At 31.7% G+C, this 23,256-nt stretch overlaps 1 long non-coding RNA gene across 1 annotated transcript in view; it reads left to right on the top strand.

Annotated features, from left to right (window-relative positions):
- LOC139426505 (uncharacterized) overlaps positions 1 to 23,256 on the top strand; it is a 105,728-nt gene that overhangs the window by 5,445 nt on the left and 77,027 nt on the right. Inside the window, exon 2 of the long non-coding RNA XR_011637818.2 lies at positions 11,079 to 11,197. This is a non-coding gene — a long non-coding RNA (uncharacterized LOC139426505). The remainder of the gene's footprint in view (positions 1 to 11,078; positions 11,198 to 23,256) is intronic.

Genomic DNA, 23,256 nt, shown 5'->3' with positions numbered 1-23,256 from the left:
GGGTTTTTTTTTATTAAATTTTTTTGCCCTCTCACTATTTAATACTTAAAATATTAAATGTTTTTCAAGAATAATACACTTGTTATTTTGTCAAGATAAAGTAAAATTTCTTGACAAAAAAATTCTGATAATGAAGCTTTGTTTAGCAATATTCATGTTTTTGACATCTAATTCGTGATACGCCGTTTTAACACATTTCTCTTAAGAGAAAACAAAACAGGCAGATTGCATGGGCGAGTGTTGTACCATGGGACATTAACAATTTCTAAGACCCTAATGACAATATTAGTATAATTTTTTTTAACTATGACCTTAACTAATAAATGGCATCAGAGCCATGGCTCGGGGATAGAGCGTTCGCCTCCCAATGAGATAAGCCAGATTCAAATCCCAGTGATAGCTGGTCGACACGAATGCCGCACCCGGCTTGCACCTACCACAGTGCTGATGTGAAATATCCTCAGTGGTACACGGATCACGGGTTAGAGTACTCTTGCAGGCTGGCTAACCATGGGATGTTTTCGTGGTTTTCCTCCCCATGTAACGTAAATGTGGGTTAGTTCCGTCGAAAAGTCTTCCATCAAGGCAAATTTCTCCCTATACTTGATGCAGGAGTTCCCGTTTCATTCAAGAAGCAATTAATTTTTTATCATGTTTTGAAATTTTCAAATATATCAAGGTGCATCTATTGTATCCTCAAAAATACAACCTACAAAAGATTAAACTAAAACAGATTTCCAAACATTGGAGAAGAGAAAGATCATTAACTTAAACTCTTAGAATATTTCAAAATATGGAATGATTCTCAAAAATTAAGATCTGTAGATGAAGAAGAGTGTTGAATGATTATAGCAGAAGACAACACAAACTTATGAATAGAATTCTAACCATGTAAGGACTCGTAGTCGGAAGCATCGATATAGCGATTTAAAATCCTGACACTAAGTAATGTTCTTGGGTAGCGAACCGAAACTATAGTATATCCATTTCTGTACTTTGGGTTTTATTCACATTGTTTCTTGCTTTAGTTTACGTAGCACAGAGAATACCTTATCCTTCTTTCTGATACGTATTACGATTTAATGTAATGCTCCAGTAGTAGTATATACCGTAAATGTGTAACTTGTGTACAAATACAGTGTAATAAAATAATATAGATTGATTTTAGTTAATTGTCTTTGTATATTCCACTAAGTTTGCAACCTCTTTCAACGATTCTGGATAGTTTAGCTGCTTGGAATTACTCCCATTATTCTATGTGATTTTTGATTCAGTTAGGGGACCTTTATTTTGAAGTTCTTTGTATTGAATGAAAAGATCGTTCTGATCATTCTAGTTTTGCCATTTCGTGCAATCTCATTGCACAGAAAAATCACGAGATATAATACCAAAATTGTTTGACTGTCACCAATATAAAATTAGTGCAAACTATATCCTATTAATTTCTATTCTTATTTAACGGTATTTACTAAGCAATATTTATTTACCATCCTTTTTTATTATTCTCTGTCATTATTATGTTTTAAATTTTATATTATTCGAACAAGAAAGGATTCAGTTTAAAAGCGTTTTTTTTTAACATATTACGAAATAATCGCCTGATATTACCTTATTATGCAAAAGTTTATGATAAAGATATTGGTTACAGTTTCAAAATTCTTAAATATTGAATAAGTATTCTACATTTAGTACGCATGCAATCAAATTAATGAATACAAAACGACCATTTAAAATTCTAAATCAATAATTAAATTTTCGCATAATCGCTAAATAATCCTTTTTTACGAGTTTTCATTGTAACTAAAAATCAAGTAAAAATTTAAGAAACAAGTTTGGGGATGAAATTTAAATTGCAATCCAGCAAAAATATTTGGTTAAAATTTCATCCCAATAGAAACGAAAACTAAATCTGTCTAGCTAAATCTCCGTCAATACCACAAGTCAATAATATTACGTTCCCAAAATAAGGAAATCAAACTGAGTTATAAACTAAGTATGACACAAAAATGAAAAAAAAGGGATCTTTGGGTTTGTAGAACTCGTGTTTACCCCTCCCTCCAGATAAAACAAGGTCTTAAGTTATCTTTTTATGTAACGTCAGCTATATTTTGAACTGATAAACTAAATAATGTAAAGTTACTCTGAGACGAAGTAAGGAAAATTGATTTTTAATCTGAATTAATTTTATTTAAAGCGGAATAAATTTTCATAATTCCGAACTGTCCAGTTTCATATATATTACAAATTTATGTGGCATCCTGATGGTCTGCCGTATAGCATTCAGTCATGTTCATATTTGAAGAATCGAAAACAAGGTGTCGTGAATTTCTTAGCCTTTTCGGCTACTTTTTCACAATGCTCTGTGACTTCCCTAGGAGTATTAGCCCGTATCGAGGAACAAACTTTATCAATTCGTGATGTTCTAGAATTAGGAATTAGAGATTCGGGATCACTGTCCGTTCTATTCTCGGTTTCGGCTTTCAATAAGAACTTGGCAACTTGGCATTTTTGCTTGTTTGTAAGTCGACAACATCTTTTAAAGTCGGTTTCTTCCAAAGCGGAACGGCGTTCTTTTTTAATTCTGTGCCATTGGCACTCCAAGCAAGCACACTTGTCTCTCGAAATGGCTGAACACTTGTTCCAAGTCAGAGCATTCGTGTTTTTTATCAATTGATCATTTTCTGTTGCCAGATGAGCATCAGGCGATATGCCTTTAGAAGATCCCTTATTTCGAACTATCGCTTTTTCATATGAATATTTTTTATGACAGTAGTTCGTCCCGGCTTCGTGTAGGTTAATTATTTCCTTACAATTTCCCCCATAGGTTTCTTCATTAATAACTTCATCATTTGTGTTTTCCTTTATGACGTCATTACTTATGTCATCAATAATATCACTATTTATGATTTTATTTGTTACTAGATGATTTGTATCATAGACGAAATCTGACTTGAATTTTGTTTTTGATGAACCATTATTGACTGCAGAAATACTCGGAGAGTTACGGGGATATTCCTGTTTACTGAAAACTTCAATATCCATATTTTCCATCTCTGATTGGCTATGATTTTGTAATATTCGTTCACAGGAATTGGTTAGTTTTCTTACTGATTGACCATTACTTGAATGCTTACAAGGTAACTTCTGTTTGTTGAAAACTTCAGCATTTTCCTTCCCTGATCTGTTGATATTTTCTAATATCTGTCTGCAGGATTCGATTTGTTTTCTTCTAAATGATGAACTTTCACTAACTTCTGAGATAGAGGATTCACGATTGAACTTCTGTTTGTTGAGAGCTTTAAATCTCATATTTTTCGTCTCTGATCGATTATGGTTTTCAAATCTGTGTCTACTGGATTCGATTTGTTTACTTACAGAGGAACTGGTGCTCTCTTCTGAAATACTTGAAGATTCACGTTGGAATTTCTGCTTGTTGGAAGCTTGAACTCTCATATTCTTCATCTCTGTTCGGGTGTGATTTTCCAAGATTCCGTCGAGAGAACATGTTTTATTATTTATTCGCGATTCATTATGTTTTGCACCTCTTTCAATTGGCAACATGACATCAGAATCATCTGGGCATTTTTGAGTTTGGTTTTTAAACAAATAGTCTTTTTTCAATTGACGATTATGATTGTCAATCTCATTTTGCAAAGTATTTTGGTTTGACTTGGAAGATTTTGCCTTAACCATATCATCTTCATTTTTACTAAAATAGGGATTTGACAGATAATCTTCATTGCAACGGTAATCAGCGAGCTTTTGTTTCAAATCAGGAGGAGAGTTGAGACACCAATCGCTTCTACATTTGTTTTCTGAAAAGCTTACTTCTTTGGTGTCTATTGAAAAAGAGCTTTGATCGGAGGAAGAATAAAAAAAACACTCGCAATTAGAATTTTCTACTGCAGAGCCTACTACTTTGTTGTCTTGGGGCAAAATTGTGTGCAATTTCGTAGTATGTGATGCTAAAACGTTGAAATGTTTGCTTTTTGTCCAAGTTTTTATCGTATAATCGCTTTCAAAATGCTCTTTTCGGGAATAGGTGTCATAAGAAAGATCAGGCAGTTTAAGAGAATCTTTGCACTTCTCGAAATTCCTTAAATTTTGACCTTCTGATTCAATGGGTACGATATCTTTTTTTCTCATCGGTGAATCTGCTATACATTCTCTAAGTATTTTACTTCCCCCTGAATCAGTAAGCTTAATGTGCTTTAATAATTCGTTCTCATTTAAGCTAACTTCTGAAGCTTTTGATTTGGAATGCAAGTTTTTTTTATCGATGTTATTACATTTTCGTGGAGGTGTGTTTATGAAACGGAGACGTTGTTTGAAAAACTCATTACCATTATGAGTGCACATAGATTTTCTTGCTGATTGTATGAAATTAGAAGCAGCAGCACTTTTGCAAGATACTCGGTCTTGGGGCCTTTTGCGTAAGAAGCCACTAACAAATTCTTTGAATTCATCGATATCGTCATCATTTAATTTGGATCCGTAATTTGCTGATTTCAGGGTACTATTACTTACTTTAAGGAGAAAATCAAGAGCACTATTTGATTTTAAGTCTCTCAAAGCCCAAAATATAGAGTGAGATAAAAATACATTCATTATCATGACTCCAATTGACCAAATTTCTGCTGGTATCGGATTTTCACTGGTCTGTTCATCTGTTAATTCAGGTGCTTTGTTTAAATTAGGTATTTGAAAGTTGTACATAGCGCCTTTTTTAATGAATGATAGATTGCTCAAATCTGCAATGACTGCTTTATTTTCCCTAGGACAAATAAAAATGTTTTCGTCATTTATGTTTAAATGGCATAAAGATTTTCGATGTAAGTAATCAATTCCCCAAAGTATATCTTCAATATAAATTTTCTTCCAATTAAAGCAGTCTGAACAATACATAAATTCGTAATGATGTATTAGCTCCCTTAAAGTTTGCTTCATATAAGTTGACAAATAAATGTTAAAGTCATTGTTTATATTTATGATTTTTACAAGTGGGGCTATGTTTCTGTGATGTAAATTTGGCCAGTGAACTACTTCACCTTTTGAATATGTTGAACCAATTTTACCTGTGTAAAACCCACCAGTTTGTTTATTTTCAAAAATGATATATTTGGGGGTTTCTTCGTATTTTGTGAGTGTCTTTTCGTCACATCTAAGCAAATTGTTCATATCTGTTGATAAAATACTTTGCTGGAATGTTTCAAGACAATTTTTTCAGTCAAGCATCCATTATTATGCATTGTGAACTATTGTTGTACTTAGTTTTTCCTGTTGTCATAGTTCATGTGAAAAATATTTTGTTTTTCTAAGCTGATTTAGTTTTTTTTAAAATTAGTTTTATCTTCTTGGATAGAAATTTAAATGATTCGCTGTTTTAATTGACTAACCTGCTAATTTCATCAGACAAATCATTTGAACTGAAAGATTGGTCATCTTTGTTATTGTGTTTAGCTACTCGTTTTCTTAAATACTATGCACATGCTTATGTTTAGCCACTAAATAAAATATTTTTTAGCTAATTTCATAATTGATAATTCGTTTTCCTCTAAATATTGTTTAACTAAGGTTCTGTCGTAAACTATGAGCATCATTTTAAATTTATTACTTAAATTAAATAAAGCTTTCAATTTAATAAGTGGACAAAGTGTTAATATAATTAGTATATATTTTGCAACGTCGGAGACAGAATGACGTCATGAATTAAACACTAACTTTTATATGAAGTCCCAATTTATTTTGATTTTGTATTTACTGTATTCTCAACTGTAGGAGGCAGTATTTCTAGAGTTTCAACTTCCGGTTGAAGATTCGCTTGTATTACTTTTTTATTTTACTCTCTATTTATTTTTTACATAATTTTCGACATTTTTTTAAATATAATTATTTGCTTTCAAAGGCAAAAAATTTGTTTACATCTAGTGGCAGTTGTTCTGCTTTTTATTTTAAACTTTGTTTTAAATTTAATACAAATGACAAATTCCAATACATTTCTTTTATCACATTTTAACATTACATTTTGTCTTCAATTTATTATTAATCAGTTATTTAACCTCTGGTCTTTGTCTTTGACTGAGCACGGCTTGAATTTCTTTTTTTAAGTGGCTGCTAAATTTTGAAAAATGTACATGCATTGAAATATTTATATCTGCTAAAAATATTTCTATTCGGTTTATCGTAGTGTGAAAACTTCAAAACTGATTTTAGAAAACTATATTGGAACTTACCTTTATCTTACTTTAAGCAATCTGGAGGAAAGTTCGCCACTATTTTTCAGTTTTTCCAGGTTCCGGGTACCCTGCGTTTGGTCCGCTCCATTAATGAGTACATTGAGTCTGAAGATGTTAAAACAAAAACCTTTACCAAACTACCATAAAATGTCAAGCGAAGAGTTATTGAAGAGGTTTTATGGTAAAATAGAAAACAATGAACAGCAATTACAGTATGAGTTTTGCTTTCTAGTCTGGCAATTGAACTGATCTCTTTTATTAATCATCAAATAATACTGAAATGACATACGTCATTACCTATAGTTTTGATGCCAAAATACACCGAGGTGTCAAACGTCATGATATATCTCTTAATATTATGTTATATTGTTGTATATATAATATTGTGTCAGACCTCTTCCAGCTCTTCTCAATGTGTAGTTGGAAGTTTCGCAGGAATATTCAGCCATGCAGCTTGAATAGATGTCCATAATTGCAAGTGCAGGAATTTGTGCATGAACTCACCTCTCTAGTATATTTTATAAAGTTCAATAGGATTCATAAAGGGCGATACAGGTGGCCAAATCACTTGCTGGAATATTCTAAAATATCCTTCAAACCAGTCGCGAACAATTAAAGCTCGGTGACTGGGCGCATTGTTATCCATAACAATTCCATCGTTGTTTGGGCACATAAAGTCCATAAATGATTGCAAGTGGTTTCGAAGTAGCTGGGCACAATTATTTCCAACCAATGATCGGTGCAATCGGACCATAGGAACAAAAGTCGATACCATGAAGTACTGGTAAATTTAAACAAACCAAAAGTTCTGGTAAATTTAAACAAATGAAGCCTAATTATTATTTCACTATAATTTTAAATATTGTGGGGAGTAAAGAATTTGGTATGGCATAAGCAATTATTTAGTATTGACGGCTTATTAAATTTCTGTATTCCTAAGATCTCTTAGCTAAGGATTTCTGCAGCTTTTCTACTCTTATGGGGTCCAGTTGTTCATTTTCTTTAGCTGATAAAAGAATTACAAAATTAATTTATTTAAGTATCTGTTATCTATCGTGGAATCTGTAAATTTAAGGAAACGAACCGCTTGCAAGTGCTTTGCTTGGAAAAACAGTAAGTAATTCTTTAGGAAAAAACACGATGAGTGCTTGATATTTATATTTAGTTTTAAATTTAAAAGTACTTCAGTTTTAGAGATAAATTGAAAATTTGAAACTTTTTGCTTTTTATGACATCAATCACTCTATCATTAAAGGAATAAACTGAAGACTATATTTAAAAAAATGCTTATAAATTATATTTCTTTCAGTGAATTTTTTCCCCGGGAAAGGATTGAAATAATTTCTGTAATGACAATAATTGAGACAGAAGATTCACTAGGATTTGGTTAAATTGTTGAAGTTTTCCTGAGTTAGGGGGTTCTTAAACTAATTAAAACTGAGAGTTAAGGTGGAGTTTATTATGTTTGCAATCACCAACATTTTAGCAACTCTCTCCAAACAATTATACTTTTAAGTGAAATGTTATATTTCGAACATTTAATACTAAAGTATAAACTAATAAAAAATTGCCTTGCTTAATTCGATGCGATTGTATTGCCAATTGTACTCTTGTAGCCGTGATGGCTCAGGGGATAGAGCTTTCGCCTTCCAATGCGTCGAACCGGGTTCAAATCTCAGTCGATACGAATTCCGCATCCGGCTTGCACCGACCGCAGTGCTGGCGTGAAATATCCTCAGTGGTAGACGGATCATGGGTTAGAGTCCCCTTGCCGTCAGGCTAACCGTGGGAGGTTCTCGTGGTCTTACTCTCCATGTAACGCAAATGCGGGTTAGTTCAATCAAAAAGTCCTCCAGGAAGGCAAATTTCTCTCAATACTCGATCCAGGAGTTCCCTTTTCTTCTGGATTGGGTTCAAAATTACAAGGCTACGGAGTTGAACATTAGTAATCGTAAACTCATAAAATTGGGTCTGCTGTTCAATGTCGGTTATAAAGTAAAATAAAATTGTACTCTTGTATCTCTTAGCATTGTCTTGCCAAGTCATTGCCTTTTCAACTTATCGGGATGAGCAATTTGGCACCTTTGTTTTCTATTAAAAATAAAATAAGAGAATGTTTTACACATATTATGAAATACGGGTGAAATAAGCTTATTCTCTAAGTTAAATTATTTCTACCATAATATGATTTGGTGTAAGGAAATGAAATTTCACGTGATTAATGATACTGTCATGATTTTCTATTCAGTAAAGCTCCGAGAGTTTAATTATTCTTTACAAGGTTTAACCCTTTCGCGCCGACTGTCACAAAAACGTGACATCATAAAACCGTATCAATCAGGGTAAAAATATGAAACTGGTAATCAAAGTATTTCTTTAGCAGTTTCTTTGTGGGAGGAGTTATAATTGTTTGATTTATTTAATTCATCTTTACTTTGTCCGAAATAAAACTATTTAGTTGTACTTTGAATTAACATTGATTATATATGTGATTAAACTAACAATAATTAAATTAAAAGCAAAGTAAGTCTGTAAAATTTGCAACGAGTGCATTTAAGTTACCGTTTTTTACTTAATTACAACTTGATTCTGATTTTGTACGAATGCTCTTCTGAATTACCCGTCCCCAAGGGGTTAAAAATGCTTAATAAATATTGAGAAAAAAACGCTTTACTCCATATAAAGAGTTTGAAACATTTACCAAAAAATAAGTTCAATACAAATTTTAATAAGTAACTTCAGTTGCGAAAAAATTGAATTAAGGTTATTGCCCTGGCCAAAGAGTTTAAAATTTACCAAACGAGCTGAGTTAAGAAATTAATCTATTTTACAATCGATGTTACTCTACCTTAACTCTATTTGTTGACATTTTGTCCCAGGTTATTGGGAAGAATTATAGCTTGGTGCGAAAGTGACCTTAGATGAAATGGTTGATAGGATGGCCTTGTCATTCCTCTCACTTTGGTGAGAAGTTTTTTAAGATTATCACAGCCAATTTAGTTTGAGTTACTCTTTTTTGTCTCGTAATATTACCAGTTCACCAAGGTAAAATAGGTTCTTCATCCCACTTTAAAAAATCAGTGACGTCATGAGATGATTTATTTATTCATCGTTGTCGACTCTCCTGGTTTCCCGGGAGAACTTAATTTCCATACTTAAAGTTATAGAAACACTTATGATTTGGTACTTCATATTTGATTGAATAAATTTAATTAAAATATTCATAAAAACCGTAAAAATTCATAATTAAAACACGCATATTGGAGGTTTGGTAATAATAATAATTATGAGTAGTAGTTTTTTTTTGTGTTAATAAATTTGAAAATGAAAAAAAAAATCTGTTGAGAATTATTAACTATAATTTCATTATCACTAAGGAATACTATTCCTGAAAAAATACAAGTGTTAACAGCTATATATATTTAAATAGAGGGCTAAAAATTCTAAAACAAACTCTCAAAACTAAAGCTCGTTAGTGAATTAATTATAAAGATTATTTAATTATATCAATTAATTATACTATCAATTTAATGAATATATAGTCAGCAAAAATAATTTGTATCATTCTGTTAAGTGTTATCCCTTTAAAACCGAGATTGCATGATTGCGCGGATTAGATATTAAACCAATCTGTGCATAGAATTAGTTTTGCTTCAATTCGTTGCGCACAATTCATAGTAAGACAAGTCTTCGTGAGTGAATTTTGCCTGATCATCGTGAGCACAACTCGTCGCACAGACAATTCGTCGTGGGAACAATTCATAGCTGTGATAATTCTTGGAGGGAGCAATTCGTCACGGTAATTTATTATTATTTATTACCAATAAATAAAAAGTGGTGACTAAAATATTTTACTGTTAGTCTATTTCAGAAAGAAATAATGGATTGAAAACTATCACATCTTATAAATTGAAAACTATCACATCTTATAAAGGACAAAGCATTTAGTGAAGGTATCAGGTTAATTTGGTAACTCTTTAACAAAAAAAACTTTTTAATCAAAAGCTTAGTACCAGGTTTTTAATTTGGTTGTTTCCTCTTAGTTCGGAATTTAACACGTTCACGCCGGGGTGACCCACCGGTGGGTCACGCTAGATTGTCTCACCAAGCGGCGCACCGGAGTAAAAACTAGTAACAAAAAAATTTAATTTTTAGTTTTTTTCCGGGAATAATAAAAATACATAGCTACCAATTGTTTTTAATGGATGCAACTTTTATATTGAATTGCTTCTTCGCCGTGATTAATTTCCTTACAGTGAATTGTCATTGTTGAGAATAGATTCACTCCTCACGAATATTATCTGATATTGAAATAGTTCTTCTACCAGTATTTTCTCTTTTCCGTCCTGCTTTCAGGCGCAATACCCGGCGTGAACGTGTGAAATAAATCGGATTCAATGGGTTTAATTTCTCTTTGATTTAGAGGGTAGATGAAAAATACACATGTATACAATAATACTCGTGTGTAAACGTACTACGTGTAGTATACATGTTTTCCAGCATTATTGGATGAAAATGGAAAAATTTATTTGGCATGCAGTTTATAAGTATCTAGACGTTTTTTATATTACTTGAATTTAGTTTATATAATATTTATGATTCTAAATAAAAAAATAATGTTAAAATTAAATAGATTTGTTTTATTAAAGTATGATCAGTGAATTTGTTTGTCACGTTGCTTCCACTCAGTAAAATTGACTCATTATAAGGAATCAAAAAAGTTTTTTGAAGATTCTTAAATAAATTTTTTCTTGTTACATATGAATTTTCTTTTATAAAACAGACCCATTTTTTGTAAATAAATAGCTTTGCTGTTAAATGTCTATCATTGTTTTTATTTAGATCGGGATTTTCCTCATGCTTTTTATCCATAAAATTGACTAAAGATAGAAAAATCATTGTGATAGAGACGTTATATCTAAGCTTTCTACTTTGATTTCTTATAACAACTTCTAAAAAGGGTAAGTAATTTTAAAATTTATTTCATCTTTTAGCGGTGAATAAATTAATGGATATTATGATAATACACTATTTGCTAAATTACTCGAAATCGAAGTGTGTAAAGTCACATAGTTTTCAGTTTAGATAGAAAAGGAAATCGTTTTCTGAGAAGTAATTTTTGAACAAGCTACGGCTTTGAACAAGCAGTTTTCTTTTAAAATTATGTATAAGCTAAGATTATCGAAGATCATCTTCCTAAATAGGTGATCTAATGGTTTTTGTTTGTTAAAAGGCGATCGAGTTTAATAACAATAATTAGATTTTGATATAAAACAATAACACATCTTGGAATTAATTTTGATCCATAACTGCTAACTTTTACGCCCTTCAAAGAAGCTTTTATCTAGTGGTAGTGAATTAAATTTGGAATTGCCGTAGTAAACAGACTTTTCATTGACATTTAGTTCATATATCGGAGCACGATACGATAGTCATAAAATTTTGAACTGGGCCCTTTTCCCATTCATCTTAAAATACTAGACTTAGTGGTTGATCAATAATGTAACAAGAACACAAATAAAATGAAGGGTATAGTCCAGGGGTGGCGAACCTTTATACACCAATGTGCCATTTTTTCTAGAAAATTGTTTAATGAGGTCATAGACGTGCCATCAAATAATTTTGACTTCATGATTATTGGGAAATCAATAATACTAAATACTATCAACTCAAAATTCTTTATTTACATTGAAAAAAAAAACATTTTGCAATGTCTTAGTTATACGCGTAATTCAACTTAAAGTAACATCAGTGTGACTTCTGTTGCTGCAGATTAGATGACAAATAACTTATATTAGGTCGTAAGAAGTTAGTTTAAGTAGGACTGTTAATTTTCTTTTTGCTAGTTACTTATTATTAGCTTGTTTTTTATGGTTAATAATTGTTTTTTTAGCATTGATTGTTAATTTTTTTATTAATAATTGTTTATTATTTTGTTTGTTTTTTGTTAATTTTAATTTAATTGCTACATATGCTTCATAGTGTAATAACAATTCATAGTGCAATAACAACTGTGAACTGTGGCGTGCCCAAAATATTGTGTCACGCGCCATAAATGGCACGCGGGCCATTGGTTCGCCATCCCTGGTATAGGGAATTACGTATCAATGGACTAGGACTGAGTGTTGATACGGAGTGCCCGTCCCCGAAGTGGACTACTGATTCATTCATCTATAGTTATACCTTTGGACGATGAGAATATAACAGTAAGCACAGTAGCAGATCTTCAATATGTATGTTTAAATTATTTAAGCGTTTAGATCAGTGGTTCCCAAACTTTTTTGACCAATGAACCTCTTTTTATAGTCAAAAATTGCCCACGGTCCCCCAAGTGGGCAATGAGAATATAACAGCAAGCACAGTAGCAGATCTTCAATATGTATGTTCAAATTATTTAAACGTTTAGATCAGTGGTTCCCAAACTTTCTTGACCAATGAACCCCTTTTTATAGTCAAAACTTGCCCACGGTCCCCCAAGTGGGCAATGAGAATATAACAGCAAGCACAGTAGCAGATCTTCAATATGTATGTTCAAATTATTTAAACGTTTAGATCAGTGGTTCCCAAACTTTCTTGACCAATGAACCCCTTTTTATAGTCAAAACTTGCCCACGGTCCCCCAAGTGGGCAATGAGAATATAACAGCAAGCACAGTAGCAGATCTTCAATATGTATGTTCAAATTATTTAAACGTTTAGATCAGTGGTTCCCAAACTTTCTTGACCAATGAACCCCTTTTTATAGTCAAAACTTGCCCACGGTCCCCCAAGTGGGCAATGAGAATATAACAGCAAGCACAGTAGCAGATCTTCAATATGTATGTTCAAATTATTTAAACGTTTAGATCAGTGGTTCCCAAACTTTCTTGACCAATGAACCCCTTTTTATAGTCAAAACTTGCCCACGGTCCCCCAAGTGGGCAATGAGAATATAACAGTAAGCACAGTAGCAGATCTTCAATATGTATGTTTAAATTATTTAAACGTTTAGATCAGTGGTTCCCAAACTTTTTTGACCAATGAAACCCTTTTTATAGTCAAAACTTGCCCACGGTCCCCCAAGTGGGCAATGAGAATATAACAGTAAGCACAGTAGCAGATCTTCAATATGTATGTTCAAATTATTTAAACGTTTAGATCAGTGGTTCCCAAACTTTCTTGACCAATGAACCTCTTTTTATAGTCAAAACTTGCCCACGGTCCCCCAAGTGGGCAATGAGAATATAACAGCAAGCACAGTAGCAGATCTTCAATATGTATGTTCAAATTATTTAAACGTTTAGATCAGTGGTTCCCAAACTTTCTTGACCAATGAACCCCTTTTTATAGTCAAAACTTGCCCACGGTCCCCCAAGTGGGCAATGAGAATATAACAGCAAGCACAGTAGCAGATCTTCAATATGTATGTTCAAATTATTTAAACGTTTAGATCAGTGGTTCCCAAACTTTCTTGACCAATGAACCCCTTTTTATAGTCAAAACTTGCCCACGGTCCCCCAAGTGGGCAATGAGAATATAACAGTAAGCACAGTAGCAGATCTTCAATATGTATGTTCAAATTATTTAAACGTTTAGATCAGTGGTTCCCAAACTTTTTTGACCAATGAAACCCTTTTTATAGTCAAAACTTGCCCACGGTCCCCCAAGTGGGCAATGAGAATATAACAGCAAGCACAGTAGCAGATCTTCAATATGTATGTTCAAATTATTTAAACGTTTAGATCAGTGGTTCCCAAACTTTCTTGACCAATGAACCTCTTTTTATAGTCAAAACTTGCCCACGGTCCCCCAAGTGGGCAATGAGAATATAACAGCAAGCACAGTAGCAGATCTTCAATATGTATGTTCAAATTATTTAAACGTTTAGATCAGTGGTTCCCAAACTTTCTTGACCAATGAACCTCTTTTTATAGTCAAAACTTGCCCACGGTCCCCCAAGTGGGCAATGAGAATATAACAGTAAGCACAGTAGCAGATCTTCAATATGTATGTTCAAATTATTTAAACGTTTAGATCAGTGGTTCCCAAACTTTCTTGACCAATGAACCCCTTTTTATAGTCAAAACTTGCCCACGGTCCCCCAAGTGGGCAATGAGAATATAACAGCAAGCACAGTAGCAGATCTTCAATATGTATGTTCAAATTATTTAAACGTTTAGATCAGTGGTTCCCAAACTTTCTTGACCAATGAACCCCTTTTTATAGTCAAAACTTGCCCACGGTCCCCCAAGTGGGCAATGAGAATATAACAGTAAGCACAGTAGCAGATCTTCAATATGTATGTTTAAATTATTTAAACGTTTAGATCAGTGGTTCCCAAACTTTTTTGACCAATGAAACCCTTTTTATAGTCAAAACTTGCCCACGGTCCCCCAAGTGGGCAATGAGAATATAACAGTAAGCACAGTAGCAGATCTTCAATATGTATGTTCAAATTATTTAAACGTTTAGATCAGTGGTTCCCAAACTTTCTTGACCAATGAACCTCTTTTTATAGTCAAAACTTGCCCACGGTCCCCCAAGTGGGCAATGAGAATATAACAGCAAGCACAGTAGCAGATCTTCAATATGTATGTTCAAATTATTTAAACGTTTAGATCAGTGGTTCCCAAACTTTCTTGACCAATGAACCCCTTTTTATAGTCAAAACTTGCCCACGGTCCCCCAAGTGGGCAATGAGAATATAACAGCAAGCACAGTAGCAGATCTTCAATATGTATGTTCAAATTATTTAAACGTTTAGATCAGTGGTTCCCAAACTTTCTTGACCAATGAACCCCTTTTTATAGTCAAAACTTGCCCACGGTCCCCCAAGTGGGCAATGAGAATATAACAGCAAGCACAGTAGCAGATCTTCAATATGTATGTTCAAATTATTTAAACGTTTAGATCAGTGGTTCCCAAACTTTCTTGACCAATGAACCCCTTTTTATAGTCAAAACTTGCCCACGGTCCCCCAAGTGGGCAATGAGAATATAACAGCAAGCACAGTAGCAGATCTTCAATATGTATGTTCAAATTATTTAAACGTTTAGATCAGTGGTTCCCAAACTTTCTTGACCAATGAACCCCTTTTTATAGTCAAAACTTGCCCACGGTCCCCCAAGTGGGCAATGAGAATATAACAGTAAGCACAGTAGCAGATCTTCAATATGTATGTTTAAATTATTTAAACGTTTAGATCAGTGGTTCCCAAACTTTTTTGACCAATGAAACCCTTTTTATAGTCAAAACTTGCCCACGGACCCCCAAGTGAAAAACTGCATGTATGTACGGTATAAAAATTACAAATTTACAGAAATGATTACAGAAATGATATTAGTCAAGGGTATAGCTTTTAATTTAGTCAATAGCGTTTCACCTTTCGTATCGTTTTCCAAACCTTTAGCAAATAACAATTCGTGGTAAAATTTCTATTCTTTTACAAATCTTACATAAGCTAAAAGTAAAAACTTCGTTTCCTAGATAAGTGGACTCGTCAAGCTGTATAGAAAATTCAGATATTTTTAAGTATTCACATAAAGAATTTTCTAGACACTGAGATATTTTGTCAATCCTTCTTTGTACATTATTATTACTCCGTGGAATTCTTTTTTCAATGTTAAAAGCTGGTTAGTGTAACGCGGTGAGTATTATCTCACTTACAGCTAGTAAAATAAGTTCTTCAATAGTGTGAGGCTTTCCGGACTTTGCAATCATGTAATATAAACTATGATAAACATGCAATCCATCGTCACCTCGCTTAGATTTTGTCACTATAAGTTGTTGCAGTGACGGTGTTTTCAGATATTTTTCTTTGACTGTTTGAAAAATAAATAAATCTTTATCTTTTTTGTCACTATGGATTTTTATCAATTGTTCGTTAAGCTTGGAATATTTCATTGAATCTCTTGGTATAGTTTTATGACATAGAAGGCGCATAGGTAAAGTACTATTTCCTGGTGAAGAAATGAAGACATACTTCAAATATTTATCACTGTATTTTCGGCGTTTTTTCTTCGACTCATTCATACTGTTGTCTCTTAAAAAGGGAACAAATGATGTAAGAAAATTTGTAAATCAACTGTTCAATTTGTAACAAACCACTGTTAATAATTATAAGGACCCACCTTTAGTTACAGTTTACTTAGGACGTAAAAATAGCTACTATTTTATATTTCTTAATTTCTATAATAATAAAAACCAATCACAATTTTATTATTTTATATTAAACCTCACGCGGATCCCCTGACGTTGTTCAGGGACCCCTAAATCAGTTTTTTTTTCACGGACGCAGCTGTCTGTAGTTCTAATAAAATTTACAGTTTTATTGCGTCATTGTCAATGCCATTTGTAGATTTTATTAACGATTAGTTAAGGCTCCTTTTCAAAAAAGTCGTTAAAATATATTTGACTCTCCTGTAACATCTCGCGATTTCTGGTGCTGCTAGATAAAATATCTATGCTTTAACCTTCATTTACCCAGTGTAATTGGTATCAGCTCAATTCTACATATAAAGATTAAAAGAAAGAATTCTTAAATTTTTGTTACGCCATTTTAGAAATTTATATTTCTGTCAGCATTTACGTATTTTGACCAAAGATTTTTTTGTTGTTGAGGTATTAAAAAATGACAACTGATTCGGCGATCATACGAAAAATTGTTTTAATTTTCCAACACTTTATACCGGACTCGAATCTTTACTTTTCTCGTAAAATGTATCTTTGTTCCTGAGCGAAACTTGTTCTTTTTATCATGTTCGTGGAAATTGTATAAACTCATACTCAATTGTGGTAGTTATCTTAGCATCAGCCCCGCGAGGGGCTCTGACTAATTCATCTGACAAGGGAAACTAGGGAAGTGTGACTCGCCAATTTTGAAATAAACTAGTGGGATGTATGCCTTATGAGGAATAATTTTAGGGGGCAGCATTCATTTTGGCCCATAGAAGGTCCTGTGAGAGATAAAAAATAATTCAATATATGGAAAAATCGGTATTTTATTACTTCAATGCAGACTATTAGTTATTGTAATTGTCTCATACTCCAATTAATTTTGTGGTACTTTCACGTACTATATAATGCATATTTATTGTCAAAATTGATTTCGAGAATTTTATATATCTGTAGTTTTTCAGAAAAACCTGTTAGGTTAATTTAAAAAAATAAATTGACATCAAATTTTTTAAATTTTTTTCCAAAAAACTTTCCAAATTAATTGGAGTATGTAGTTGTAAATCAATTAATTGATTAATAATCAATTAACAATTAATTAGTAATTAACTAACAATTAATTAGTAATTAACTAACAATTAATTAATAATTAAATAATTTTCTGATTAATTTATTAATTAGCAAATTAATTAATTATCCTATTAATTACAAATTAGTTGGAGTATGAGGCAATTACAATAACTAATAATCTGCATTGAAGTAATAAAATACCGATTTTTCTATATATTGAATTATTTTTTATCTCTCACAGGACCTTCTATGGGCCAAAATGAATGTTAATTAATTTATCAATTAGCAAATTAATTAATTATCCAATTAATTACAAATTAATTGGATTATGAGACAGTTACAATAACTAATAGTCTGCATTGAAGTAATAAAATACCGATTTTTCTATATATTGAATTATTTTTTATCTCTCACAGGACCTTCTATGGGCCGAAACGAATGTTGCCCCCTAAAATTATTCCTCATAAGGCATACATCCCACTAGTTTATTTCAAAATTGGCGAGTCACACTTCCCTAGTTTCCCTTGTGAGTGGGAATGTATAATAAATCGCCGAAGCGCAATTGAGGGGTGAAGGTTGGGGAGAAAATTAAAATAAAGTAGCGAGATTAAACAAACAAATTTAAGAGAGAGAGAGAGAGAGAAGAAGTTTTTGTGGCAGACTGCCACCGAGTATTACCCCCGAGCTTCGCAGGAGCACATAGCCTCAGAGAAATAGGAAAAATACATGATAATAAATGCGCAAAAATATATAGCTGAATATCGAGTGAAAAATTATTTACAAGTATTTACAAAATTTACGGGACAAAACTCCATCGGATAGGAAAAAGGCGGTTGCCGGGCTATATTTTATATTGTCTTTGATGAGCTCAAAATCAAAGTTTTTAAAGTAGTTGCACGTATCATACAGGAGAGTGCATCTCTGAAGAAATTTTCACATAGTTCAGCTATGTCTTCATCGATTTTATTGATTTTTAAATCTTTTCTTAGATTTTTCATTCTCATGGATCTGGGGGCCCCAGTGATGGAAATTGTATAAATTTGATTTACAGCATATTTATAGCTCGTAGTTATAAAAATGGACAGGAGTTCATAATCCTGCTAGCATAGGTAAATCTTTTTTTTTAGAGTAGCTAGATACAAATATGCTCGAAGGGCCATTTTATAATAATAAGTATCAGGACCTACTACATATTTATTTAAAACAATTCATATGTAGTGAAAACAGTTTCAAACCAATTTTATAAAAATCATAATAAAATATTCAAACGCAAGTTTTATTGCCACTTTAAATAGAAAAAGAAATTTTCTCAAATAATTTAGAAAAGCTAGGACTTTATAATAGATTTATCCTAGCTGTCACAGCAATAAAATTTCGCTGATATGAGTTGCAGTTGATCAAGTCTTTTAAAATTATATGTTCGAATTATTCATATGTTATGGTGATCAAAATAACTTTTAACCACGTTCCATAGTAATGATCGTCCATCCATCTGTTCCATAGTAACGGAGGTTGAGTCAGTGATCGACTTCAAAATGGTGGTCGTTTTTAAAGGGTTACCGCCATGTTATTTATGTGATTATCGGAGGTACATGATTTTTCGCAGACTATTTTAATTTTATCCATCGCCATCTTCTTGGTGCAGATATGTCATTTGCGTTGGCTTCATGAAAACCGGATAGAAGAATAAAATTTAACGTCAATAAAAATGATCCCTATTCATATAATTATGTGTAAAAACAACTACCAATTATGAAAGATAGAATTGTTTTAAATAAATAAACAATTATGTTTTTTTGTTTAAGTTTGCATTTAAGTTTATACCATGAAAATTAGTTAGCTTTAAAAATGAGAAGAGGTTTTTTCGTTTGATATGCTTAGTTTTTTCTAAAATAAGTTTTCGCTTTCTGATTTAACTTTCAACTCCAGAAATAAATCATTGTCTTTAGTGCACTGTGACTGAAACTATTGGTTTTAGATCTTTTTCAAAGATCGCATAAAAAAGTTCTCTAAATAAGAGCTCCACACAAATATTTTGAATACATTTTAATCTACTTATTTGTTATGTTAATATTTTTTTATTTTGATATTTTTTCGTGTTTTCTTATTTGAACTCTTTTGCATTTGTTGCAAAATCCCGATTTGAAGCCCGATAGCTGGAAGAGGTTTCAATGGTCTCTCTTAAAGGTTTTCTTAACAAAGGTTTTCTTTACAAAGTCTATGAAAAAAATTTAGTGACTCTCAAAAGTTGTCGTAAATTGAGGAGGTCATTACATAGAGGTGGTCTTTCCTAAAGATTTTATTGTGTTTATTTTATCTCAAATGGTTGACTTTTTCTAACCTCATCAAATCAAAAGCTAAATACTCTGTCAAAAGTGATGGTTAAGGAAAAAAAAACCACTTGAAACCAAATTTTGTTAAAATTTGCTCTGAATTTGACGGAGAATAAATTAATATTATATATCAGCATTTCTTCAAAAAAATCAACTAGTATGCTATTATGTAACATTTTATAGCTTTCCAAATCATAAGTTATGTCAATAAAAATTACATAACTGGCACAGGAAGATTCACAAGACTGTATTTCTGAGAATATTGTTATTTCGAAACGGAGAATCAAATAACTCAAATTCAAATGGTATTTTAATTGAATTCAAGACTGCAGGTGCGCCATTTCCTTCTATTCGCCTCTTCTGTGTTCTACATTTTAGCTTAACATGCCCTCCTTTTCTGAGACATTTAACATATAAATCATCCACATTTGTTCCACTTATTGAAAGGCATTGGATCTGTGAACTTTTCCGCCAGACCGAATTTAGACACTTATGAATTTATTCTACTAATTTGATATTTTACATATGTTTTTGAATTATGATTGTTTGTGACAAACTTTTTTCTTCTTTTTTTTTACCCCGGATTGGTATTTTAACCAAATTTATCTTCTTGCTCTGTGATGGAAAATGTCTATTTTCCATTATTCAGAGAGTTTTATGAGTTTTTTTTAATATGTTTTAATGTTATCCATAATATTTTTATTAAACTCAACGTGATTTTATGATAAGTTTCAACAAAGTATGTATTATTATATAACAGAATTTTAAACTGAGACAGAAATCTCAACTATTATTCATATAGTAATGTTATTGTTAAATCATTATTAATGATGTCAATATTTTATTTTTGTTCATTTCGTATTTAAAATCATCACATTTTGAAGTAAAATAAAAACAGAATTTTTCTTCTTTCATAAAACGTATAACATGTAAGAAATATAGGTACTATTTAGTGTGCAAATAATTTAGTAGTTAATAATCAATCATATTAATATTCTCCATCGTCTAAACACATTCGATGTAATTAAAATTAGTTCTACATTCAATGTTAAAAGTCAAAATATGTAATTTGTCTTGATAGGCGAAATATTTGAACACTAGATTGAATGTCCATAATTAGAGTAATATTTTATGGATTTACATTAATGCTTAATTTATTTCAATATTGTGGTAGTTTAAATTATTTTTTATTTAATTTGTGAATCAAAGAATTAAAAAAAACTATCAGTTTAGCTATCACTCAAAAAAATTAAAATTTTTGGAAAAATCTAAAAGTACCTACTGTAGTGGTAAAGCCGATATCAAACGAATGGCTTCTGTTTGAGTTCAATGTTTATTGATTAAAATTGATTTGTTTTGTTATTCAGAAAATAGGGAAAAAATTACCTTTTCTACTCCAGTAGGAAAGATAATTACTGAGGCCTGCAAAATTTGAGTTATTTACTTATATATCGTTAAACATACTTATGCAATGTTGTGCGATATTAAAAAGACTGCTTATAAGTCTTTTCAAGCTTAAAACTGATTGCTCAAATTAAAGAAGGATATTACAAAAGTACATTGATGATTACGGCGAGATTCGAGCCCGTTTCTTCCACGTTGCAGAGTATTTGACAGATCAGCGAGACTTTTCAATCCCAAAATTACAATTACGAAAAAATGATCGCCATGTAATAATTAATTTTAAAAATATTTGATGAGTTGATTTCTGACATAATAATTCAGTTTTTTTCGTCGCATGTAGATTTTTCCTAAACTGGGTTTAATTTATAAGGAGAAAATACCTATGTTACATGTTCTGGGTTGAGGAAGGAACTAAACCATTGTGTTTGATGGGCTTTATGTATATTTACGCTAAATTCAATGAGATCAATGTTTAATCGATAGGACTAATGGCTTAAAATTTATTAAGGTTTTATGTATAAAAAGTGCAGTTTTATATTTATACCTATTTTTTTCTCATCCCACATCGCTAACTAGGCACGTGGAAGTATAGTTTCCAATGTATTTTTATTTTATACTAGCCGCCAGCTGTCCGCCACGCTAAACAGGGGTCTGTCCAGACATTTTGTGAAAGGTCCAGACAAGGTGTGAAAGGTTTTTGAAAAATTGTGAAAAAATTACTCGTAATTTGTGAATATAAAATAAAGGTTAAGTCACATTCTATCAACCAGGGTCCATTTTTGTGAATTTGTGCAAATAGGGTCCGTTATTGCAAAAAAAAAAAAAACTTTTTCAAGGAGTTTTTAAACTGTAAAGGCATACAAGATTATGCTCAACGTTGTAAAATTATAATTAAAAAAATTAAATTTAAAAAAATAAAGAGCAATTGCAGCTACTAAATTAGCGATGCAACATATAAATGTTTGGTATTTAGCCAATACTGCTGAACGCAAAATATTCTTTTCGGACGAATAAAGGAAGAAGCGTCTGCGGAAGAAAAAATTTAGTTTGTTTACATCTGTCTTTCTTCCTGGGAAGGGTATATTCGATTAACAAAACAATAATGAAGATGAACAAATTTGTGAAGGGTCCGATTAAAAGAAATATCATTTTGTGAAATATCGTTTTTAAGTTAAAATATTTTGTGAAGGGTCCGTTTTTATGAAAATTTATTTTGTGAAGAGTCCGTTTTTTATGAAAAGATACTTTGTGAAGGGTCCGTTAACGGACCCAAATTTCTTCTAAACAGACCCATGCTAAAGGTTTTCACAAATATAGTTTTTTGAAACATAGCAGGAAATCTGAAGATTAGTGGACAATTAAAGTGTTCCTGTCCTGCAATTTTAACAAACTGAAACTTTCTGAAAATAACTAATTACATTTGATAAAAACTGTTAAAATAAAGAATAGAAAAACCAAAGAGATCCAAGGTAAGTGTGATCGTTCTTTCAAAAACAATTAAATTCCTATTTTATATATTATATAGCTACAACGCTTAAGAAAAAAAAATAAAATGCTAAATACATGAAAAGAACACGAAAACGAATGAATTTTTATGGTATCAATTTCTATTTCTATATAATTTTTTATGGTATCAATTTCTGTTTCTATATCGCTACAAAAATTATCGTCTTCGCTTAAGAAAAAAAAATAGAGCGTGGAAAGAAGAAGAAAAACTTATTATAACAATTATGAACAGCGACAAATATATCAAAGCGAAGCGTTCTATTTACGTATCGAATATGTTGCCACATTTTCAATACAAAAGTTTAACTTTTCTCCACTTTGATAAATGTAAACTAATGCGAACCTAACAATTAAATTATTAATTCCTTCATATAATATTATTGGTTCAATTTATCGGAAATTAATATTTCAATTGTAAGGTTCGCATTAGCATACATTTATAAGAGTGGAGAAAAGTATATGCATTTTTTAATAGTTTTTTGAATATGGCTCTTTGAAGACGAAAAAGCATAGATTTTCTTACAAAATGACTGATAACTAAAAAACTAATCCAAA

The sequence above is a fragment of the Parasteatoda tepidariorum genome, chromosome 5, assembly GCF_982258835.1.
Source record: "Parasteatoda tepidariorum strain Cologne lab strain chromosome 5, Ptep-v5.0, whole genome shotgun sequence".
Lineage (NCBI taxonomy): Eukaryota > Metazoa > Arthropoda > Arachnida > Araneae > Theridiidae > Parasteatoda > Parasteatoda tepidariorum.
The sequence above is the reverse complement of the archived record's forward strand: the minus strand, read 5'-3'. Positions and strand labels throughout refer to the sequence as shown.